Source organism: Callorhinchus milii, unplaced genomic scaffold, assembly GCF_018977255.1.
Source record: "Callorhinchus milii isolate IMCB2004 unplaced genomic scaffold, IMCB_Cmil_1.0 Scaffold1, whole genome shotgun sequence".
NCBI classification, from domain to species: Eukaryota; Metazoa; Chordata; class Chondrichthyes; order Chimaeriformes; family Callorhinchidae; genus Callorhinchus; species Callorhinchus milii.
In genome coordinates, this window is record NW_024704742.1 from 13,339,034 (window position 1) to 13,364,030 (window position 24,997).

Genomic DNA, 24,997 nt, shown 5'->3' on the forward strand with positions numbered 1-24,997 from the left:
GTCCACTGCTTCTCTATAAGAGGGGGACACCCTCTGCATGGTCAGGTAAGGCAACCGGTATGATAGAACTGGAGCATCAACAGGAAAAGTTGTATGCGTAGCCTGAAACAAAGATAACATTAATAAAGGGGGTAATAATCCCTAAAATAAATGTGGTCACTTAATTCATGATTGTTGTGGGACAATGCTGTGCGCAATTGGTTTCTCCCACAAAATACACAATCAATCCAATTTACAATATATTCTGTGAAGCGCTTTGAGACTTCTCAACGATGTGATAAGGCGCTGTATCAAATGCAAGTATTATTATGTTACAATAAACCTCACAAAAGTCTTATCAGGTGGCATCATACATTTAATATGACTTATGCAAAGTATGAGTTATGTGAAACTTGCATAATGTGAAACTTTTGCTCACAAAATACATGCACAGTCAATCCAATTTACAATATATTCTGTGAAGCACTTGGGACGTCCTCCCAATGTGAAAGGGGCTATACAAATGTAATACTGCATTGTAAATTGTAGGAAAATTTAATGGGACTTTTGCAGATATACAATTTAGGCAATTATACGATTTATGCAGATTAGATTTATGCAAGTTTTATTAAGAACATAAGAAATAGGAGTAAGAGTAAGCCATTCGGCCCCTCAAGCCTGCCCCGTCATTTAATAAGATCATGGCTGATCTGCTAATTTAATTCCATTTATTCGCCCTATCCCCATATCCCTTAATCCCTTTAGTTTTTAAAAATCTATCGATCTCAGTTTGATTATGTTGAATGACTGAGCATCCACAGCCTTCTGGGGTCAGAATTCCATAAATTTACTACTCTCTAAGTGAACAAATGTTTTCTCAAACTGTGTTATTTTACAATGAGTTACCAGGAAGGATGGTCCAAGCCAGGTCACCGGGCTCATTTTTGAAGAATAGCTTGATGCTGTAATGGGAAGAGAGATTTAAATGGTTGAGATCAAATTGGACAAAGGGCCTTTTTGCAACCAAGCCTTTATGAGAAGGAATAAATTGGCCTGTCACCACATTGATGATCCTTTTCTCATCTCCAGCGCCTATAACCTGGATTTCTACAATAATAATCCATACATTTGATATAATACCATATCACGTTGGAGGGCACCTCACAGCAATTCACAGAACATATTGAAAAGTGTAGTGACTGTGATTGTAGGCAAATGTGACAGCCAATTTGTGGACAGGAATGTTCCACAAACAGCCATGAAGTGAATGACCAATTTTATTTGGGGGATTATTGGACAGGCTATCAGGAGAGAGAAACACCCTTCTCATTTCAAATAGTTTCATGGGATCTTTAACGTCCATCTGAACAGGCAGATAATTTAAGATCTCATCCAAAGCGCAACACAGCATCAGCAATGCACTGCAATATCAGCCAAAACTATGAGTTCAAAGTCCCGACGTAGCGATTGAACCCAAACTTTCAGTGAGAGTGCTATAAACTAAGCCAGACTGACACAATATCTCACCGTTCTCTATTTTTTCAACTCTAACAAGGCCAGTGCTCCTCCATATTTCCTTCTCTGTCCTTAACAAACTCCAAATATATCATCCTACATGTCAGAGTGTCATTTTAGTGTATTTATTTTCTTATAATTTGCCCCCCCTACTGTCTGCTCCTGGTATGACCTCTGCTTGTTGGGTACAATTTTTGCAGGGTTAAAAAATAATAAATAATCATTGCATTTGATATAGGTCTTGATATAGGTTATCAGGTCTTCGAGGCATCTCAAAGAACTTCCTCAGAATATACTGTAAAGTGAATTGACTGTATATTTTGTGGGCAAAACTAAATTGTTCCTGGACTTCATTGAGACCCAGAGTCCAGCTCTTCCAACTCCCCAAACCTCTGTTATTCATTCCTACCGAGGCACTTCTTGAATTCCCGATGGTGCTACAGTTGGGCATCTTGCAGCCCACAGACCACATGCAGGCTGCAATGCACATGCGAGGAACAGTCAAATGGGCTGTAAATTGGTCATCCCTAGTTTCGTGAACAGAGATTAGGAGATCGTAGTCTGTGCTGACTTTATTGATCGTAATTGGCTGCCACGTTTCGCCCCCAAAAAATATACAGTCAATTCACTTTACAGTATATTCTGTGAAGCACTTTGAGATGTCTCGAAGACATGATAAGGTGCTATATCAAATGCAAGGATTATTATTATTATTATCATTATTATCTCAGCCAGAACTGCACAAGGGGGTTACATTAACCCTAGCCTTCCCAGGGTTTGGGAGTTCACCGTTTCTGCTCTAATCCCTCTACAGAACGCTCTACTGGTTGAATGTATGTGTGGCGGCCGTGTGAGGTGAGTCAGGCTCAGCTGTGACACCCCTGCGGTTGAGTGGTCTGACAGTACTTACTGTCTAGGCTCACAATGGGCCTTTTGGGTGAGTACCCAGTGCCGATGGAACCCTACCTCAGTAAGAGGAGGCCATACCAGGAGCAAAGAGATAGTGGGCAAACTAAAATTATATAAAGAATACTTGTAAAACTCTTTAACTCCTTCCATCATCCTTCCTCTTGTAAGACTTTTGGAAACCAAATTTGGTTTCACTTGACTACAACCCAACTCCTCTCCTAGATTTATAAACCTCAAAAGAGCCCCAACCCGTCACTCTGAGCATTAACCCGTCACTCTGAACATTAACCCTTCACACTGAGCATTAACCCTTCACACTGAGCTCCAACCGTTGACCTATATGGTAAATCCCCGACTTACCATACTCTCGGTATCTGCAATTCCAACCTAGTCAGACTAGGCCTAAAATATATATATATTTTAATTTCCACAGGCCATTGTGTAGACTCCCAACTCCCCCAGTGCTCCAATGCTGAGTGCCTTCACAGTGGCCAGGAATATTGACTTTGATCAATTGTTTGAATCCTACGAGCAGAAGATAGCACGACTCAAATAATTACAATCCACTACCAGCATATTTCAGTGCTGAAATATAGAGGTAAATGCCGGTTCTTGTGTAATTACACCGAGCTGGAAGTTTCAGCTCTCCAGACAGGATTTTGCCCCATTGGTTAGGCTAGCTGGGGTTTAGATGTATTTCAATATAAATAGTAATTTTTCATCAATGTATTTAACAGAAAACTTCATGCCTACACGAGGAAAAAGGGAATAGTGGGGTATAGGAGATAGGAATAGGAGGGGTGGGGGCTCAAGCGGAATATAAATACCATCCTCGACCAGTTGGGCTAAATTACCTATTACTACGTTGTATCACTTCACATAACTTTATGTAAAAAAAATCAAATATCGTTACACAATCCCTGTCCTCCCCCAAACAGGCAAGTTATGTGGTGGCAAGATAAAGAACATAAATGAAACCAGTTTCAACATTTGTTTAATTTCATTAGCGGTTTGAAACTGGTGTACAGTATAATGTATCGCTCCTCCACACCTGTTGCTGAGAGAATCTTGATCCTTCAGGGAGCCTTAACCAAGATGAATCCACAGTGTTATTCTGGCATTATTTTATTGTGGTACAGTATGGCCTTATTACCTTGTCGAGATATTTCAAAGCGCTTCACAGAATATACTGTAAAGTGAATTCACTGTGTATTTTGTGTGCCCAATAATAATTAGAAATGGATTTAGAAATTTCTAAACTTATGTGAATTAATTAGATTAACCAGGACTTTGCACATTTTTAAAAAAAATCATTACCAGACTTTATAAGTTAACTGTGAAATGGCTCCAAATAGTTATTAAGTAATTCAAACTCTATCTCACCGTTTCTTATTGTCATATTTGATCACTTGTGTTAATCCATGCATCTTTCCAAGAAACTAGATTATGCCGGCATTGTCTAAAATCCTATTTACATGCATGGCGGAGTTGATCAAAATAAGTAGGATTGGGCACTTCAAGAAATTTATAAATTTCTAAATTCAAGGAAACTGATTTTAACCGGATTGAACATAATTCACAGGGAGTCTGATAATAATAATATTCCTTGCATTTGATATAGCGCTTTTCATGTCTTCTAGACGTCTCAGAGCCCTTCACAGAATAGACTGAAAAGTGAATTGACTGCATATTTTTTGTGGGCGAAACGCGGCAGCCAATTACACACAGCAGTGTACCACAAACAGTCGTGGATTGAAGTGACCAATTTATTGTTTTTTTTCTTGAGGGATTATTATCAGGCGTGTGGAGTAAGGAAACTTGCCCAAGGTTTCACCCTGCTCGAACCCTGATCTCTCGCTTGCAAAGTGAGCGCTCTAAACACTGAGCTACAGGACTCCACAAGAACTGGAATGTCAAGAGAGAGAGATACCGATATCAATAATTTAGAGTTGAAAGAGGCCTTGAATAGTGAAAGCCAATTGTCAATGTGTTCAAATAATACAGATGGAACAAGTAGTTTAGAATGGTCCTAAAATGTACTTACCAATGGTGGATATTTATACAACTTAGCATTATTGGGATCAATGGCAGGGTTTGTCTGGAGATCCACATCGCTTGTATTTACTAAGCGGAGGTACAGCTCGGCACTTTCTAACTATAAGCCAAGGATACGAAAAAAACGTTTTTTTAAAAAAAAGAAATGTACATGACATATATAATGTACAAATCTCTCAGACACTGAGGGTATTGCTGACGTGGGGAATGAAAAATATCACTGTGGATTACAGTCAAATTATCTTATTGGGAGAAATATATGCCACATGATGTGATAGTAGTTATAACCAGTAGTAGTTACCGTTAGGTCCACAATTCCACCGCGTCCTAACCCGTATACCCATTAAAATATAGGAAAGCATGGTACTGGGAAAAATTATTCAATATTCAACCCACAAAAGAACATTAAGAAGAATTTCTGGGCTATCTTCCATTTTAAGACTTGGAGACGCGAAGAAGAGTTTATTTAATTACTGTTCTTATTAGTGGTTAGAGCACTCGCCTCACAAGCGAGAGGACCTGGGTTTGATTCCCAACCGGGCGAAGCGTTGGGCAAGTTTCCTTACTCCACACACCTCTGTTTACCTAGCAGTAAGTTGTCAGTTGATTGGCGTATCGCTCTTCCGGGGGTAATAATCCCTTAAAACAAATGTGTTCATTCAATCCACGACTGTTTGTGGGACACTCCTGCCGCGTTTCACCCACAAAATATACAGTCCATTCACTTCACAGTATATCCTGTGAAGCTCTTTGAGATATCTAGAAGACGTGATAAGGCGCTATATCAAATGCAAGGATTATTATTATTATTAAAGACAAACAGGATAACAGTAGAATTTCAGGCCTCACTTTACATATTTCCCTCCAATTATGTGCAATCCCTCTTTTTCCCCTCCTATTGGATGGTGGGAAGGATTTGCTCACGAGACAAGACAGAAACTTTAGTGCAGTACCTGAGGCACTCCATTTAGATCACTGGTTGTCATGGACGGTTTAACTGGAAGAACCCGAACTGGAATTTTCCAGCGGCCACTGATCACACGATTTTGACCATTAAAGATATCAATCTTAATCCAGCCTCATGAGGCAAGTCGCTTGATGTCCTTTCCATAGGGATCAGAGCCACCTGAAGCCTGGAGTTCCATGACAAGAGCAATTCCAGGAGATGGACGGACCCTGAGAGAATAATAAATAATAATAAATAAACTGTGAACAAAGAGGTTGCACATTTGTTTCAAAATACTCGAGGCAAAAAAAATCTTTCTTCAACACCAATTTGTGTTTGTCTTCTGTCCAACTTTGCCACAAACACACACTCAGAGAAGGGAGGTTCTCTCGGTGTCCTGCCCAACAATCCCCCCAAATAAAACTGGTCATGGCTGTTTATGACACATTGCTGTGTGAAAATTAACTGCCGTATTCGCCTACAAATACACAGTCATTGCACTTTATAGTGAAGCGCTATGAGAGGTTTCAACGACGTGATAAGGCGCAATATAATAATAAATAATAATAATAATAATCCTTGCATTTGATATAGCGCTTTTCACGTCGGGAGGACGTCCCAAAGCGCTTCACAGAACACACTGTAAAGTGAATTGACTGTATATTTGTGGGCGAACGCGGCAGCCAATTGCGCACAGCAATGTCCCACAAACAGTCGTAGATTGAAAATGACCAATTTTTATTATTGTTTTTGGTTTTGGAGGGATTATTATTATTAGGCGTATATGAATATGAGATTCAAGGGTTATTATTATTATAGACAAGGCAGCAGACAAGCCTTCAGGCCTGGCAATCTGTAGAACCGGCCTATTGGTGAGAGGAGCCTAATCTGTCTTCTGATTTAATTGTATTTCAGCCATTCTTCCTCACTCTCCGGAATTCCATCTTGGAGTCCCTATGCTTGACACACACAAACATGCACCTTCATAATCCACCTCAAAACCTATCTACCTATTCACCCACGTTTTCATTCATCTTCCCCCTCGCTCTTTCAACAACAACAAGAACAAGATTCCATTTATAAAGCGCCTTTCACGTCAGGAGGACGTCCCAAGGCGCTGCACAGTTGTGTCATGACCCGAGCAGGGGGGAAATGGTCAGGGTGAGGGGAGGGAAAGGAGGGAGCGAGGAGGGGGGAAATGGTCAGGGTGAGGGGAGGGAAGGGAGGGAGCGAGGAGGGGGAAGAGAGTCGAGAGGGGAGCTGAAGGCTCGGTCAAAGAGAAAGGTTTTGAGACCGGCCTTGAAGGAGGAAAGGGAGGAGGCGGCGAAGGCACTGGGGGATAGAGTTCCAGAGCCTCGGGGCTGAGAGGCTGAAGGCCCGGCCACCAATGGTAGGGCGGTTGGGGCGGGGGACGTGGAGCAGACCGGAGCCAGAGGAACGGAGGGTACGGGCAGGTAGGTAGGGGGATAGTAGGTTGGAGAGGTAGGAGGGAGCAAGGCCGTGAATGGCCTTGTAGGTGAGGATGAGGATCTTGAAATCAATCCTCTGGGGGATGGGGAGCCAGTGGAGGCGAGCGAGGGTGGGAGTGATGTGGTCCCGAAGCCTGGTGCGGGACAGTACACGAGCTGCAGAGTTCTGAATGACCTGCAGCTTGTGGAGGGAGGTGGCGGGAAGGCCGGCGAGGAGAGAGTTCCCATAGTCCAGCCTTGAGGTGACAAAGGCGTGGACCAGGGTTTCAGCAGCGTGAGGGGTGAGGTAGTGCCGTAGTCTGGCGATGTTCCGGAGGTGATGGAAGGCGGTGCCAGTTGTGGTGCGGATACAGCTCAGGGTCGAACAAAACCCCGAGGTTCCTGACTGGCTTTGAGAGGTGGAGAGTGCAGCCTTGGATGCTGATGGTGTCGGCGCCTGAGGTGCGGAGGCGCTGACGTGAGCCAATCAGGAGGGCCTCGGTTTTTCGCACGTTGAGCTGAAGAAAGTTGTCTCTCGTCCAGGACTCGATGTCGGACAGGCAGGCTGTCAGGACATCGGTGGTCGTGGAGTTGAGAGTAGAGGAGGAAAGGTAGAGTTGGGTGTCATCCGCATACATGTGGAAGTTAACTCCATGTCTGCGGATGATGTCACCAAGGGGGAGCATATAGAGGGTGAAGAGGAGGGGACCGAGGACAGAGCCCTGAGGGACACCACATGAGACAGTACGGGGGGTGGAGGAGAAGCCATTCGTCGAGACAAAGTGAAGACGGTGAGAAAGGTACGACCTAAACCACTCAAGGACAGTGCCTTGAAGGTTGAGGTGGGAGGACAAGCGGTGGAGTAGGATAGCGTGGTCGACCGTATCGAATGCTGCCGATAGGTCGAGGAGGACGAGGAGGCAGAGGGAGCCCTGGTCACAGATGGTCAGGATATCATTGGTGACCTTGACCAGGGCAGTTTCTGTGCTATGGGCAGCACGGAAACCTGACTGAAGGGGTTCGAAAAGTGAATGGGTGGAAAGGAAAGAGCGCAGTTGGGAGGCGACAACTCTTTCCAGGACCTTGGAGAGAAAGGGGAGGTTGGAGATGGGCCGGTAGCTTGATAGCTGCGACGCATCAAGGGAGGGTTTTTTCAGGGTGGGCGTGATGGTGGCAGTTTTTAAGGGAATGGGGACAGAGCCAGAGGAGAGGGACAGGTTGATGATGTCGGTGATATGTGGGGCAAGAAAGTGGAGCTGGGAGATAAGGAGTGGAGTGGGGATGGGGTCAAGGGAGCAGGTGGTTGGTTTTAGGGATAGGATGAGTTTGGTGACAGAGGGTGGGGAAACGGGTACAAAAGTGAGTAGGGGAGGATGGGTAGCAGTCGGAGTGTGGGAGTGAGGGGGTGGGGGGTTGGTGGATGTTGGAGGGGAAGTGACCGCGGAGCGAATTCCCTTGATCTTGGATTCAAGGAAATCCAGCATCTCCTCGCAGTGAAGGTTGGAGGAGATGACCTGCGCGGGGTGGCGGGGGGGACGGAGGAGTCGGGTTGTGGTGAAAAACAGTAGCCTGGGGTTGTTCTTCGCCTCCAGGATTATCCTGGAGTAGAAGGACGACTTGGCCGAGGCTAGAGTGGAGCGGTAAATTTTGAGGAGGTCCAGCCAGATTTGTCGGTGGACCGTTAGGCCAGATTTGACACAGGTGCGTTCAGCAGCCCGCACCTGGCTTTTCAGTGAGCGGAGGTGGGTGGTGTACCAGGGGGAGTAGGAGTAGGAGACAGGTCAACTCCCCGATCCCAAGCTTGAGCACCCAGTGAGTTGTGTGAAACCCCTTGAGATGTCTGTTATATGCATGTAACTTGTTTATTCTGGTGAAGATCTGTACATTACTCCTGCTGAATATTAAAAAATGTAGCTATATAATAATAATAATCATCCTTGAATTTAATATAGTGCTTTATAACATCTTCAAGACAACAACAAGAACAACTTGCACTTATAAAGCGCCATCCATGCAGGATAGCATCTCAGAGCGCTTAACAGCCTGACTCCGAGTCAGGGGGAGTGGGAGACAACAACAACAACTTGGATTTATATAGCGCCCTCCACGCCGGACGGTGTCTCAGAGCGCTTCACAGTAATGGATCCCGGGGCCGAGCCAGGGGGAGGGGGAGGAAGTTGACCAAAGGCGCGGTCGAAAAGAAAGGTCTTCAGCAGAGACCTGAAAATGGGAAGGGAGGGAGCAAGACGAAGGGAGTGAGGAAGGCAGTTCCAAAGCCTTAGGGTGTAGTGGCTGAAGGAGAGAGGAGAAATCGATCCTCTCTGGGATAGGCAGCCAGTGCAGTCTGGCAAGGACTGGGGTAATCGGGGAGCGGAGTTTCATGCAGGTGAGAATGCGGGCGGCAGAGTTTTGAATTATTTGAATTTTATGGATGCCAGTGGAGGGGAGACCGGCGAGGAGGGCGTTGGAGTAGTCTAGCCAAGAGGTGACAAAGGCATGGACCAGGGTTTCAGTGGCTTTTGGGGAGAGGTATTGGCGGAGACGGGTGATGCATCGGAGGTGGAAGGAAGTGGTGCTGGTGAGGGACCGGATGTGGGGGAGGAAGGATAATTGGGGGTCGAACCTGACGCCTAAGTGGCATACGGGTTCGACGAGTTTTAGGGGGAGGTCGGGCAGGTGGAGGCGGTGAGAGCCGTGAGATTTTAGACATTGACGAGAGCCAAAGAGTATGGCTTCTGTCTTGTCAACGACATCTCAAAGCACTTCGCAGAATATACTGTAAAGTGAATTTTGTGGGCAAAATGCAGCAGCCAATTGTGCACAGCAGTGTCTCACAAACAGTCTTGATTGAAGTGACCAAATTGTTATTTTTTTCTTGAAGGGATTATTATCCTCAGAAAAGCGACCTGCCAATCGACTAACAACCTGGTTCCTACTTACTGCGAGGTAAATCAGAGGCATGTGGAGTAAGGAAACTTGCCCAACATTTCGTCCTGCCCAGGAATGGATTGGGGAAACTAATGAATGGTTATTTCAAACCAAATACCTGGTGTTAAAACTGGAAGTGCTGATGATGAAAGGTCTAAACAAACAGTGGGACAGGGATGAAAGGAATAATCCTCTGTTTTTAGTCAAACAGTCGTACCTTATCACGATTTGACTGGTTGACTAAGCATTTCACAGCATTTACTGCCAAGTGTAGCAACTGAATATTTGTACAGGCAAACACGGCAGCCAAATTGCACACAACAATGTCCCATAGACAGCCATGAAGCGAGTAACCAATCTTATTTAGAGAATTGTTGGCCAGAACACCAGGAGAAATTCACTTCTCTTTTCGAATAGTGACAGAAAATCTTTAACGTAGACAAAAACAGGCAGATGGAGCCTCAGTTTAACGTCTCATATGAAGGACGGCACTTCTGACAATGCAGGGTTCCTTCAGCACTTCACTGGAGCGTCAGGCTAGACTGTGAGCTCAATATCTCAATGTTGAGAGATACAGGACTTGAACCTGCAATCTTCAGACTCAGAGGCAAGAGTCTACCAATGTAGCCAAGTTGAGAAAGCAATTTGTATTTATTCAGTTAAAAAATAATGTTGGTTTAAGTTATAACTTGATGAGCTAAGTGAACCAGCACCTGGGCATGACTTGTTTGATAGCCAGTGTTGCCTCGCTGCCTCTCTTACTAACAGGAAAGGAGGCAGTTAGGTTGGTAACATCACAGTAGGCAGAAGGCAATGGAGATGGGCTTCCCATTGCCTGCCCTCCATAGTATAGTCCTATCACCAGGCGGCAAACCCGGTACAAAGGATTCAATCCCAGCAAGAAATCATAAAACACAGCAAAACCAGTTCTGCAGGAAAGAGGAAAGAAGGTTTCACATGAAGAGTAATTCATGAATTTGATACAGCACCTCATCCCAACAAAAGAGCACTTCACCAGATGGGAACTTGGTTTAACAGCTCATTTGATACTTTAGACTGAATGGCCTTCTTCCATGCTGCAAATAATAAATAATAATCCTTGCATTTGACATAGCGCCTTATCACCTCTTGAGATGTCTCAAAGAGAATATACTGTAAAGTGAATTGACTATATATTTTGTGGGTGTTACGTGGCAGCCAATTGTGCACAGCAGTGCCCCACAAACAATGGTGGATTGAGTGACCAAATTTTTTTTTGAAGGGTTATTACCCATGGAAAAGCGATCCATCAATTGACCAACAACTGGGTTCCTATTTATTGCTAGGTAAACAGAGGTGTGTGGAGTAAGGAAACTTGCCTAACGTTTCGCCCTGCTGGGAATCTAACCTAGGTCTCTCGCTTGCAAGGTGAGTGCTCTAACCACTGAGCTACAGGACTCCACAAATGTTCTGGGGATCTATCTTTCAAAAAAATGAATCGCTATGAACTTCTTTTAAATAATGGCTTCATCAGACAGAAACATGGTTTACACATCTCATCTGATACAACAGGCTGCATCGCTTTTCGCTATGCTGTAAAACATTTTACGTTTCCATCTGTCAAAAAAATAAATCTGTTCTGAATTATATAGTAATCTAATAACTCAACAACCTTTGGAAAGCACTCACATTGGGTCATAAGGTGCAGGCCCCAAGCCGTCACTGGAGTTGGCAAGAGTTGGAGTTTGGGGCCAAAGCTCCCCCTATGTCAGTGAAATACAAAAAGAGGATTTAAGTTTCACAGAAGATGAACTTAAGATCTATGTTAAAGCCATCATTTTGAACAAGCAGAGAATTCAGCCTACGATGCAAATTTCCATGCATCTTATTGCATATTCCAAGCATTGCTTGCTTTGGAATTCAATTCTTTTTTCGGTTCATTTCAGCCCATTTCCAAAATAAAACCTGGTGTGTTTCACCTGTGCTGACACAATGAAATGACTGGTGTACCTGACATCAGATATCCCTTCTCCCCCCATGCATCTGGCAATGTGTTTGTGCGCTAGGTGTTCATCTTTGCCCCTTTTACAATGCAGTTTTCCCTCAACCAAAACCCTCTGCCATCTGGAAATTTGCAAGGCATTATTTGACTAAGTGTGCATTACTGACACACCAGTCCTGTCCTCCTGCCACATCCATGCACTTTTCCAAGAAGATCTTTGATTAAAGATCAGTAGTTCCTCTCCCTCCCCGCATGGGAATTTGGGTTTACCTGCGTCCCATGTATGCTGCTTGGACATTTCCTCCACCTTTTTACAAACATATTGCTGATTGGAACACTGGTTATCCATCAAATAATAGCCCCCTTGCCTGGATTTGCCATCCACACTAATGGTCATTGTGAAAGACACAAAACAAAAGTGCTCACAATTAAGCTAAATGTGTCAATATATCACACGCTGGGATATCAACCAGGGTTTAAAATACTGGAGTCTTAACAAGATTAACAAAGTAATCGGGAATGTTGAATCCTGCCAGTTACTGAATGTGTCTTGCACACACTGACAACAACAACTTGCATTTATATAGTGCCCCTCACGCAGGGTAGCTTCCCAGAGCGCTCGACAGTGGCGGAGCACGAACTCGACCCAGTGGGAAGGGGGAGATGACCATAGGCACTCTTGAAAGGGAAGGTCTTCAGGTGCGACCTGAAGATGGGGAGGAAGGGGCAAGGCGGAGGGATAGAGGTAGAATGTTCCAGAGTTTCGGGGCAGACACTTTGCTGTGACGGAGAATCGGGAGTTCTGATGATTGGCATGACATACATTCAGTTACTGTCAGGATTCAATATTTACCACGACATTCACGTTCAGCTGACAATGACTAGGTTTCCCCCTGGTGGAAGCCTTACTGGTTACAATCTGCTCTTACCAGTGGCAGGAAGGGAGGAGCTTGGGGATGAGCTGCAGGAGCATTTTGTGTATTTGGGCTCCTCATGTGGGATCGGAACCGCTGAATCTCCATCTCCTGCTTCAAAAGGTCAACCTCTGTGTTCAGTAGCTTAATTTTCTCAATGCTCCTCTTCTTACTTGCCTGCAGTTTATCATGATCATCTGCATCTAGTAAAAGTGACGGGTTTTAACAGCAACTTACACTAGCCTCCCTCACCTTGATGAACATTAAAAAAGCAGACTGACCATGTGTGCAGCTGGATGAAAGGAGTCACTTGCACCAGGCATTACTTCCACTGAGAACCGGTAAGTGACGAGGAGGATGTAAGCCTATCTGCATTTAGATGCCTCAGCATCTGCACCAGCACTCATTGTTGCAGAAGCGACTGGAACAATACTGACCACAGGTGAGATCATTCAGTCAAAAGTGCCAATCAATGTGTTTTTTTCTTATCTGTGTCAATTTCTGTCGAGTCTTGGAGAGGTCTTAGGCCAGGCTCTAATGATGTAACAACATGTAGCTCAATGATTAGAGCACTCACATTGCTTCACATTGCAAGTTCGATTCCCTGCAGGGCGAAATGTTGGGCAAGCTTCCTTACTCCACACACCTCTGTTTACCTAGCAGTAAGTAGGAACCTGGTTGTTAGTCGATTGGTGGATCGCTTTTCTGGGGATAATAATCCCTTCAAGAAAAAAATAACAATTTGGTCACTCAATCCATTGACTGTTTGTGAGACACTGCTATGAGCAATTCGTTGCCGCACTTCACCCACAAAATACAGTCAATTCAAAGCACTTCATAGTGAAGTAACGTGTCTAGGCTGACTCTCCAATACAAACTATACAGCCAATTCATTATAAATTCACTGTGAGCTAGTTGGAAAGCGTCCTTCTAATTTCACCTAAAAGGTTTTTTTTGTTTATCTTAAAACGCATTTCAGCCAGCAATGTCTGGCCAGCAATATCTAGCTGGCAGTGCATACCAAGCAGTGTTTCATCAGCAGTCGATCTGTCTTGGGGGAGAGTGTGCATTCCAGTACAGACACAGGAATTTCCATGTATAGGTGGTATGCTTAGTGTGGTTTGGATACTCTGAAGCATGTGATGGGTTTCCGCATGCGTCAGACACCTGGCTCGTATCCAGGTAGTAGGATGATCTGGCTAGAGTTGTTCAGCCAGCAGTCTAGCCATTTCCTACAAAACTACACATCCAGTTTAATTCTGCTGTAAACTGCTCTATCACAGTCCTACAAAGCTATAATCTAGTGAATCACTTACATACAAAACAAACAATTGTTGAGAAGTAGTAGTATTCCTGATCTCAAAATAGAGGTGAGGAGGAAGAGGGAGATCACATGTTCCTGAATACAATGTATTTACATAGTCATTTTAGTTACAGATAATAATAATAATAATCCTTGCACTTGACACAGTGCCTTTTCACATTGTAATGACATTTCAAAGTGCTTCTCAGGATAAACTGTGGTGTCACTTTTGTCAAACTACATGCCAGCCAGTTTGTGCATAGCAATGCCCACAAAGAGCCATGGGGTGAATGCAGTTTATCATGCTCATCTGCATCTGGTAAAAGCCAAGACACTGGGAGAAACTCTCTTTTCTTTTCAAACAGTGCCATGAGATCTTTAACATCCACCTGAACAGGCAGACATGACATCGGTTTAATGCTCATCCGAAGGATGGCACCTTCACCAATGCAGCGCTCCCCCTGCACTGCATTGGAGGGTCAGCCTAGACTATACGGATGTCAAGTCCTGATAAGGGGCTTGAACCAACAATCTGCTAACTCAGAGGTGAGATTGCTATCAAGTGCGCCAGACTAACACCTAACTGAGATGCCAGGCTACCTGATAGGCAGAAAAAACTGCTTTGAAGCTTTTTTGTCTATACTTGACTTACATAGACATAGGCCTATACTATGTAGTTTATGAATGTTGATAAATTGTTAGTGAATATTACCTAGGAGCATTAGTATCTCACTGGAGGAAGTCTTTAGCAACCTTTGAGCCCCGGGGTGTTTGTGTTTCAGCTGCAGTTTCAGGATCTCTTCTTCCAGACGCTGGTTTTCAATCTCCAGAGAAATCAACTCTACGTCCAGACTGTGCTTATAGGAGTTGTGTCCTCCTGTCAGCCAGAGAGAGAGAATCAATCTAATTTTTTCTGGTTAACTCCAGAACAAAACTTTCATTAAAAGCAACAGGTGGCAGGAGCACGTGCAAAATGTGTTCACAAACAAAATGTTTCGGAAACCATTTTGGGAATGAACAAAAAACAAATCATGAAATTGGGAAATGCCCTGTCTGATCCATGTATTGTTAGTCGATCAAGAACCAGCAACAGAGAGATTTCAATCATGAAAGAGAAAAATAAGGTAATAATAATTGTTGCATTTGATATAGGCTTTATCACCTCTTCGAGATGTCTCAAAGCACTTCACAGAATATACTGTAAAGTGAAGTGACTGTATATTTGTGGGCGAAACGCAGCAGCCAATTACGCACAGCAGTGTCCCAGAAACAGTCGTGGATTCAGTGACCAATTTATCATTTTTTTTGAAGGAATTATTCCCCTCAGAAAAGTGATCTGCCAATCAACTAACAACCGGCTTCCTATATGTAAGGACATGGGAGGAAATTTGACGAAAAACCAAAGGAGAAAACCCACAGGCAAGACTGACCATGGTTAAAAAACCAGGTACTTTGGAAGTGCAATGTAAAGTTTGTGAAATTACAGGAGGCAGCAAGGATGTTACAAAAAAGAGCTTGATAGGGTATACAAATGGCTGATAACTGGCACATGAAGTACCAATATAGATATATATATAGATATATAACACTGCATATAGGAAATAATAATAATCCTTGCATTTGATATAGCACCTTATCGCGTCTTTAAGACGCTTCACAGAATAGACCTTAAACTAAGTTGACTGAATATTTTGTGGGTAAATTTCGGCAGCCAATTGCGCACAGCAGTGTCCCACAAACATTCACGGATTGAGTGACCACATTATTATCATTATTATTTTAGGAGTAGGAGAAATATGTAATCCTTAGGTGGGATAGAATTTGTCGAGGATAAAGCTGAAAGAGATCTAGAGGTGTCAGTTGACTCATTGCTCGCCTTGCCAAAACAATTAATTTAGCAATAGCTTTGGTTAACTTGTGTTAAATTGCTGAGCAATTTAACACAAGTTAACCGAAGCTGAGCTCTATTGCTAAATTAATTTAATTCAGATGCCCAGATGTCATACCCTGGTCAGGTCACTACTAAACTGGTATATAGTTCCGGTTGCAGCAACCTAAGGGGGCTGTCCAAGCCATAAAAGCAATGGAGAACCCAGAGGTGAACTGAGAAAATTACTTTGAGATGTACCAAGAATCAGTATAAGACAACACAGGTTTAGGGTTTCAAAGAGCAAGACAGACACCAAAAAATATTTCTTTACGCAGACGATCATCAATGATCAGTGATCCTCATTAATGATCACTAATGATAATAAGGACAAAGAAAGGCCAGTAGGAGGATGGGTATTCTGGAAGGATAAGATCAGCAGAACAACTTCTGTGAGAGCAAATCGAGGTCAATGGAGGTTTCCAACAGGACATCACTTAATGTTAGTGTATAAACCGAGACACATCCAGGTATTGCTATTTTCAAACAAATTTGAAAACCTGGTAAATTATGTCCCACACCACTTCCCCTATGATTTTTGAATGTGAATGAATCCGTTTCCTCTATATTTGGAGTCCTGTAGCTCAGTGGTTAGAGCACTCGCCTCTCAAGCGAGAGACCTGGGTTCGGTTCCCAGCAGGGTGAAATATTGGGCAAGTTTCCTTACTCCACACACCTCTGTTTACCTAGCAGTAAGTAGGAACCCGGTTGTTAGACAATTGGCGGATCGAGGTCCGGAAGAAATAATACCTTTTTTAAAAAAAGATTGGCCACTTCAATCTACGACTGTTTGTGGGACACTGCTGTACGCAATTGGCTGCCGCATTTTGCCACAAAAATACAGTCAATTCACTTTACAGTATATTCTGTGAAGTGCTTTGAGACGTCTAGAAGATGTGAAAAGCGCTATATCAAATGCAAGGATTATTATTATTTGTTATTACAACAAAATTTGCAAGCGACCGTACTGTGGATCTTGTTCTTGCTTCGTCCCCTTGGACATTTCGTTCTCTGGTTAAGTTGCTGAGCTTCTGCCAGGAGGTCATGTAGCTGTGCGAGGATCAGCTGGTCGTTGCCACCATTTTGTAGATAGGAGAGGCGCAAGGCACTGCAGGCAATTCAAATACCAGGTCATCAACACACATAAATGACACAGCAGTGGAGACCGCTAACTTTGCAAATGATTACACTAAATGTGGCCTGTTTCACTCACAAAATATACACTCACTCACAATTCACTATACTGTATATACTTTGCGACGTCTTGAACACATGATCAGGCTCTATATCAAATGCAAGAATTATTATTAATAAAGTCGGAATGAGGGCATACTTTGACGATAATCACCAAAGGACAAAAGCAGAAAGTTAGAAGATTTGCTTTACATGTTGCTGCGGATTGTAAGAAATATGGAATCACTTGATACAGATGAAGCCTTCAATAGCATATTGCTTTGCAGTATCATGTACACTAGATGCTTTGTTTCCAGTTCATTACCTGATTTCAGATGACAGGCTTCCTCCTCCATAGAAAGGAATGTAAGTCTGTGACTGTTGAACTGTCTCCTTTTTCTTTGAAGAGTGGGAGGTTCTTGGTCTCCTTTCAGCTTTGTTCCGCCTACACATTAATAAAAGTACAATATACAATAAACTGGATTTTCTCTCCAGGCCTTCAGAACCAAATAACAGCATTGAAGTCAAAGTGATGGATAAATAGGAGTCCTGTAGCTCAGTGGTCAGAGCACTCGCCTTGCAAGCGAGACACCTGGGTTCAATTCCAGGCAGGGTGAAACCTTGGGCAAGTTTCCTTACTACACACACCTAATAATAATGCCTCCAAAACAATAGTACATTGGTCATTTTCAATCCACGACTGTTTGTGGGACACTGCTGTGCGCAATTGGCTGCTGTGTTTCGCCCACAAATATACAGTCAATTCACTTTACAGTATATTCTGTGAAGCTCTTTGAGATGTCTAGAAGACGTGAAAAGCGCTATATCAAATGCAAGGATTATTATTATTAAATATTTTAATTTTAAGATTATCTATCATGTGATTCAGGTAGATAGTAAGGGACCTTGCTCTCCTCCATTGGTTCCCTATTCCCCCATGGATTAAATTTAAGATCTTCGTCCTTGCATTCAAATTCCCTCCGCAGTCTGTCAATAATTCTTTTAAAATAAATCATAATTTGGACACTCAATCCACGACTGTTTGTGGGTCACCTCTGTGCGCAATTGGCTGCCGCATTTCGCCCACAAATATACAGTCACTTCACTTTACAGTATATTCTGAGAAGCACTTTGAGACATCTCGAAGAATTGATAAGGGGCTATATCAAATGCAAGGATTATTATTATTTAATATTAATAATCCTTATATTTGATATAACGCCTTTTCACGTGGGCAAAACATGACAGCTAATTGCGCACAGCAGTGTCCCACAAACAGTCTTGGATGAGTGACCTTTTTTAAAGGAATTATTACCCTCAGAAAAGCAATTAACTAACAACTCGGTTCCTACTTACCCCAAGGTAAACAGAGTAAAGAAACTTGCCTAAGGTTTCGCCCTGCCCAGGAATCGAACCCAGGTCCTCTTACTAGCAAAGCAAGTGCTCTAACCAACACCCATACAGGACTCTGCTTAGTATTTGTATTACTATTAATTATCTTCATTTGAACTATTATCCCCTTTAAACCCCCGAAGCACTGATAAAGAAGTCAGTTCAAAGACCTTGACTTCCATGACTGGTATGGAAGTGCTCTAAGACACTACCCTGCGTGGAGGGCACTATATAAGTGCAAGTTGTTGTTGTATAGTATACCCCAATGTCCTTACATTGGCTCCATCTGTAGAATCTCCAGCTGTTGTTTCATAGAATGAAGAAGCAACTAATTTTTGTGTTCCTGGACCTTCACCTCTGACAACATTTTCTTAACTTGGCAAGAGGTTTTGCTGTGATGAGACAATTCATTTAATCTTCTCACAATTTCTGCAAAAGGATTACAAAGGAGAGCCTATCATGAGTATCTCTGTGTATCAGTTTCTCCCACAAAATATACAGTCAATTCACTTTACAATATATTCTGTGAAGTGCTTTGAGATGCCTCAAAGGCCGTATATCAATTGCAAGGATTATTATTATTACTATTACCATCATCTACAACAACAACAATATTTTATAGAGCGCCTTTCACGGGAGGACGTCCCAAAGCTACCGGTAACAAAGGCAGAGCACCTGTAAAGCTGATGATTTACACAGCTCGGAGTCAAACGGTCAAAACCCTCATTCACATCTCGATCACAACAAAATTACATTTGTATAGCGCTTTTCACATCGGGAGAACATCCAAAGGCACTGGACAGTCAGTGTTATCTCCTGACTAGGAGAAAAACACTCAAAACACTCTGGTTCCACCATCCATAAACACTCTGGTTCCACCATCCATAAGCTCCAGCTTTACTACCGGAGTCCTCACCAGCACTCTAGTTCCGATCAGGTTTCCCTGGCTGCCTGGCTCTCAACAGATCCACTTCAATATCCTCAACCCCACCTATAAACCTCTTGACGTCCCAACACCTTCCTATCTCAGTGTCCTTCCTAGACCCCAGCTTTCTGTTCCCCGCCTCCTCTGTTCTGGTAATTTGCTCTTGCTGCGTGACCCATGTTCTCCTAACTACCATTAGCGGTCAGTTCTTCAGTTATTACACTTGAGCAGAGAGCCCAGCAGCGTGAGGAGGGAACTGAGTGAGGTGAAACAGAGTGAGAATTTTGTTAAGGAATTTGGTGCAGAATGCGAAAGAGGTGCAGAATTATAAAACATATATTTATATTAATAATATAAAACACGCCTGGAAATATGGCAGGGCAGCTGAGACCGGTTCCATGCACAATGTGTGCCATGTGGGAACTCCAGGATGCTCTGTGTGCCCTGGCCAGACACGTATGTAAGAAGCTGCTCGAGCTTGAGCTCAGAGTTTCTGAGCTTGAGGAGAGGCTGGTGTCATTACATAGCATATGGGAGGCTGAAGAGTTCATGGATCGAACGTTTCAGGAGGTAGTCACCCCACAGCCACAGAGGGTTCAGAACGAGAGTGAGTGGGTGACCACCTGGCATGGTAGGAAGAAAGGATGGGGATTGCAGCAATCCCCTGAGTGTGGCACTCACAAACCGGGTCTCTGCACTGAATGCCAGTCAGGGTGATGACCCTCTGCGGAGGGTAATCAAAAGCAAATGGGTGCACAGGGGGACACAGGGAATAGTCTATGCAATTGTCATTGGGGACACAATGGTGAAAGGAGCAGACAGGCGTTTCTGCAACCAAAGACATGACTCTCGCATAGTATGTTGCCTCCATGGTGCCAGGGTTAAAGACATCACAGAACGTGTGCAAAATGTTCTACAGGGGGAAGAGGACCATCCAGAGGTCATGGTCCATGTTGGGCTCCATGACGTAGGGAAAAAAAGGGCTAAGATCCTACAGGGAGAGTATCAGAAGCTAGGGAAAAAGCTAAAGAGCAGGACCTCAAAGATGTTGATCTCTGGATTACTCCCAGTGCCTCGTGCAAGTGAGTATCAAAACAGCAGGATCAAATACATGAATGCATGGCTGGAGAAATTATGATGGCTGGAGGGCTTCAGGTTCCTGGATCATTGGAACCAGTTCTGGAGCAGGTGGAACCTGTACAAGGTGGATGGGTTACGCCTGATCAGGGCTGGGACCAATGTCCTTGCAGGAAGGTGCTGTGGGAAGGGGTTTAAACTAATTTTGAGGAGGGAGGGAATCAGGATGTAGCATTCGAGAGGACAATAATTTATATAGAGGGCTGGGAGAGATGAATAGCAATTTAATGAGGAGTAATCCAGAAAAAGGAGGGATTAGATGGGGGAGAAATGCAGAACAGACTAAGTTGGTCATGGAGTGCAAGTGCGTAAATGCACAGAATGTGACAAATAAGGTTGGTGAGCTGCAGGCTCAAGTTGCCACATGGGGATATGATGTAGTGGCAATAACGGAGACCTGGTTCAAACAAGGGCAGGAATGGGAGCTGACTATTCCTGTCTACAATGTATTCAGGACAGATAGGGAAGGAAAAAAAGGGGTGGTCAATATTGATTAAATACAAGTTTTAAAAAAGGAGGCCTATGATAAATGTCAGGTCCAAAATACAGAAAATAATCAAATAGAATATAGAAAGTACACAGAGGAGAACTGAAAAAGGAAAGGGGCAAAGAGATTGTATGAGAAAAGATTAGTGGGTAACACACAAGGGAAAACTAAGGTATTTTATAAAGAATAAAAGGTTAGTCAAAGGTAGGGTAATAAATAATAATAATCCTTGCATTTGATATAGCGCTTTTCATGTCGGGAGGATGTCCCAAAGCGCTTCACAGAACACACTGTAAAGTGAATTGACTGTATATTTGTGGGCGAACGCAGCAGCCAATTGCGCACAGCAATGTCCCACAAACAGTCGTAGGTTGAAAATGACCAATTTATTATTGTTTTTGGTTTTGGAGGGATTATTATTAGGCTCTGTGTGGAGTAAGGAAACTTGCCCAAGCTTTCGCCCTCTGCCTGGAATTGAACTCAGGTCTCTCGCTTGCAAAGCGAGTGCTCTAACCACTGAGCTACAGGACTCCACAATTAGGGTGGGTCCAATTAGGGACCAAAAAGGAAATCTTCTTGTGGAGGCAGAGGGCATGGCTGACATACTGAATGAGTACTTTACATCTGTCTTCACAAAAAAAGAGGATGCAACCAATGCAAGTGTTGGAGGAGAGGGTAGAGAAATTAGATAAGATAAGAAGAAACTGAGAGGAGGTACTAAAAAGGTTGTCATTGCTCAAGGTAGATAAGTCACCCGGTTCGGATGGGATGCATCCTAAGTTACTAAGTTACTGAGGGACGTAAGGATGGGAATGGGATTGACATTACACTCTTCAAAGAGCCGGCACAGACTCGATGGACCGAATGGCCTCTTTTTGTGCTGTACGATTCTATGATTCTAAATCTTTGAAGGTGGCAGGAAGGTAGATAAAGTTGTTAAAACAGCTTACAGGTTACTAGGCTTTATAAATAGGGGCAGAGAATACAAAAGTCAGGAAGTTATGATGAACCTTTATAAAATACTGGTTAGGCCTTAGCTAGAGACTGTGTTCAGTTCTGGCCCCACACTTTGGGAAGGATGTCCAGGCACTGGAGAGGGTGCAAAGGAGATTTACCAGGATGGTACCAGGAATGAGAGACTTCAGTTATCAGGAGAGGCTTGAGGAGCGAGGATTATTCTCCTTGGAGTAGAGAAGGTTAAGAAGAGACTTAATAGAAGTTTTCAAAATTATGAGGGGATTCGGTAGGGTGAACAAGGAGAAACTATTTCCACTGGTAACCCGAGGGTACTGATTTAAAATAGTTGTTAAAAGAAACACAAGGGGAGGTGAGGAGAATTTTTTGTTTACAAGCGAGTTGTTTGGATGTGGAATGCATTGCCTGAAAAGGCGGTGGAAGCCGATTCGATAGCAGCTTTCAAGAGAGAAGTAGATAATTATTTTGGGAAAATAAGTTTGCAGGGCTATGGGGTGAGAGAGGGAGAGTGGGATTGAATTGGATAGCTCTTTTCAAAGAGCTGGCACAGACACGATGGGCCGTATGGCCTACTTCTGGGTTGTATGATTCTATGATACACCCCTAACCTCTGGAACTCCCTCCCTATGTCTCAGCCCTTCTCTGGTTTTAAATTCCACCTAAAACCTACCTCTTCAACTGTACCTAATGTCAGCCCACCTCCCCACTCCCCCTTTCCTTTGGTGACCCTGAAGCGATCCAAGACACAATCCCACAGGAAGGCACTATATAAAGGAACGTTGATCAGCTGACATTGTTTGGGTGGGAGCAAGGTGTTCTAGGTTAAAGACATGAAGTAGCACCATCAAGGGATAAGATCAATGTTAGACAGTAGAGATGGAAAAGTGCTGAATCCTAGCTCCAGAAATATCCTGTGACCGACAACCAGAAACATACAGTCACTACATAATAAGAGTTAGTAACTTATTGGGGTCAGTAAGTGGCCCCAGGCTGTATTATAAATGCTGTCCTAGGCGGGATCTTATTTCAACTCTAACGCCAATAATGTATTTTTATTGAAAGTTTGTGAGATTACCTTTTCTCTGCCTATCCAGCTCTTTGTTCTGAGCTAATATATTGGCCACTTGTTTCCCATGATTCTCTGCCACACTCTATAGCTGGTCCTGGGGCTCTTGTACCCACTGCTCTATTCGGGCTTGGGACATCCTGAGAATGAAAGCATGTCCACAGGAAGAGAACACATGTGAGCACACAGGCACTTTGATTTGATTGACACGATGGACCAAATGGTCTTCTTCTGTGCTGTACTTTTCTCTGGCTTGAGAATGAACCAAGATTTGTCAGAACACTTTTTACATAAACCCCGAACAGTAGTTACTGTTTAGATACACCAAGGAAGGAGAATAAAAGTTACACAGATATTGTGTGTACACTGGAACAGGTTACAGGGGAGCTCAGGCCAAGATGCTGGGCTTATAATAATAATCCTTGCATTTAATATAGCGCCTTATCACATTTTTGAGACATCTCAAAGCACTTCATAGAATATATAGATAAAGTGAATTAACTGTACATTTTGTGGGCGAAACACAGCAGCCAATTGCTCACAGCAGTGTCCCTCAAATAGTCATGGATTGAGTAATCCAATTATTATTGTTTTTTTTAAAAATTGTATTGAAGTGGTTATTAGCCCTGGAAACACATCCGCCAAACAACTAATAACTGGGTTCCAGCTAGGCAAATAGAGACGTGAGGAGTAAGGAAACTTGCCCAACATTTCACCCTGCCCAGGTGAACCCATTGAACCGAGGTGTCTCACTTACTCTAACCACTGAGCCACAGGATTTGTGTAAGAAACAGCTTAATGCTGTGATGCAAGGACCTTAGGGTGGGTGCCATGGCAGAATTATGAAGGATACGCAGCCTGCACAGCGCTGGCGATCTGAACTTTAAGGTGGATCTGATGATGGCTTCCACTTCTCCAGAGAAATTTGACAGGTCTCGTTAGGATGAGGAGGTTGGTAGCAGACTGAGGTCACAATTCACCTGCTGCCTTTTCAGTCATTGACCTTTCACCCCTGGCCTTTCACCCACCACCTTCTCCCCCCAGCAATCTTTAATCTCTGGTTTTGCCCTTTTGCCTTCATGGCTGATCCTTTCATTGGCTTTAAGGTTGCTGTTCAAGTACTGACCCATGATCCAGCTCACCTGCAGTTGAAAAGGGAAGCAACTTTGCCCAACTTTGTCCAAGATCGGGTTACAAGGATGGTTAAAGGTGCACTTTAATTTTCCAAATTATAGCTATTTTTTTCCGGCTGCAACTACAATGGGGTCTCATATACATGTGAACTGTTGGCAAACATCTCATTAGTTGTCAGTTCTGTAAATATGGGTTATGCCACATAAGTCAAGTCGCTTCACTCTCTGGCACCTCCCTACCTCTCTGACCTCCTCACTCCATCACCCAGTGCCTCCACTCGACTGGCACTGGCCTCCTGCTCGTCCCTCGGATCCTCTGCTCCACCATTGGAGGTTGCGCTTTCAGCCACTATGCCCTGAAAGTCTGGTAGACTCTCCATCAATCTCTCCGCCTTGCCCCCTCTCTCCCCTTTTTTNAAGTCCTGCCTTAAAATCTTTCTTTTCGACCGTGCTTACGGTCACCTCCCCCCACCTGACTCGGAGCTGGGCTCCGCCACTGTTAAGCGCTCTGAAACTCTACCCTGCGTGAAGGGCGCTATATATGTGAGTTGTTGTAATTCACATATTTTTCCAACGTGTCAATGACAAGAGAACAAAATTGCTACCACTGTTTTAAACTGCACAATGATAGCATTGTGACTAGCCACGATCTGTTTTACTTCACAACTTTTGACTGCAAATCATCTAATCTAAACTTACCATGGTAATAATAATAATTCTTGCATTTGATATAGCTTCTTATCACGTCTTCTATATATCTCAAAGCACTTCACAGAATATACTGTAAAGTGAATTGACTGTATT

General features: G+C 43.5%; 1 non-coding gene and 1 pseudogene across 1 annotated transcript; one reads left to right on the plus strand and one right to left on the minus strand.

Annotated features, from left to right (window-relative positions):
- Nucleotides 1–917: 917 nt before the first annotated feature.
- The window catches only part of LOC121849877, a 28,276-nt pseudogene continuing 4,196 nt past the window's right edge, over nucleotides 918–24,997 (minus strand).
- Nucleotides 16,479–16,550, plus strand: trnae-cuc. Its single transcript has one exon. It is a non-coding gene; the product is annotated as a tRNA-Glu (tRNA).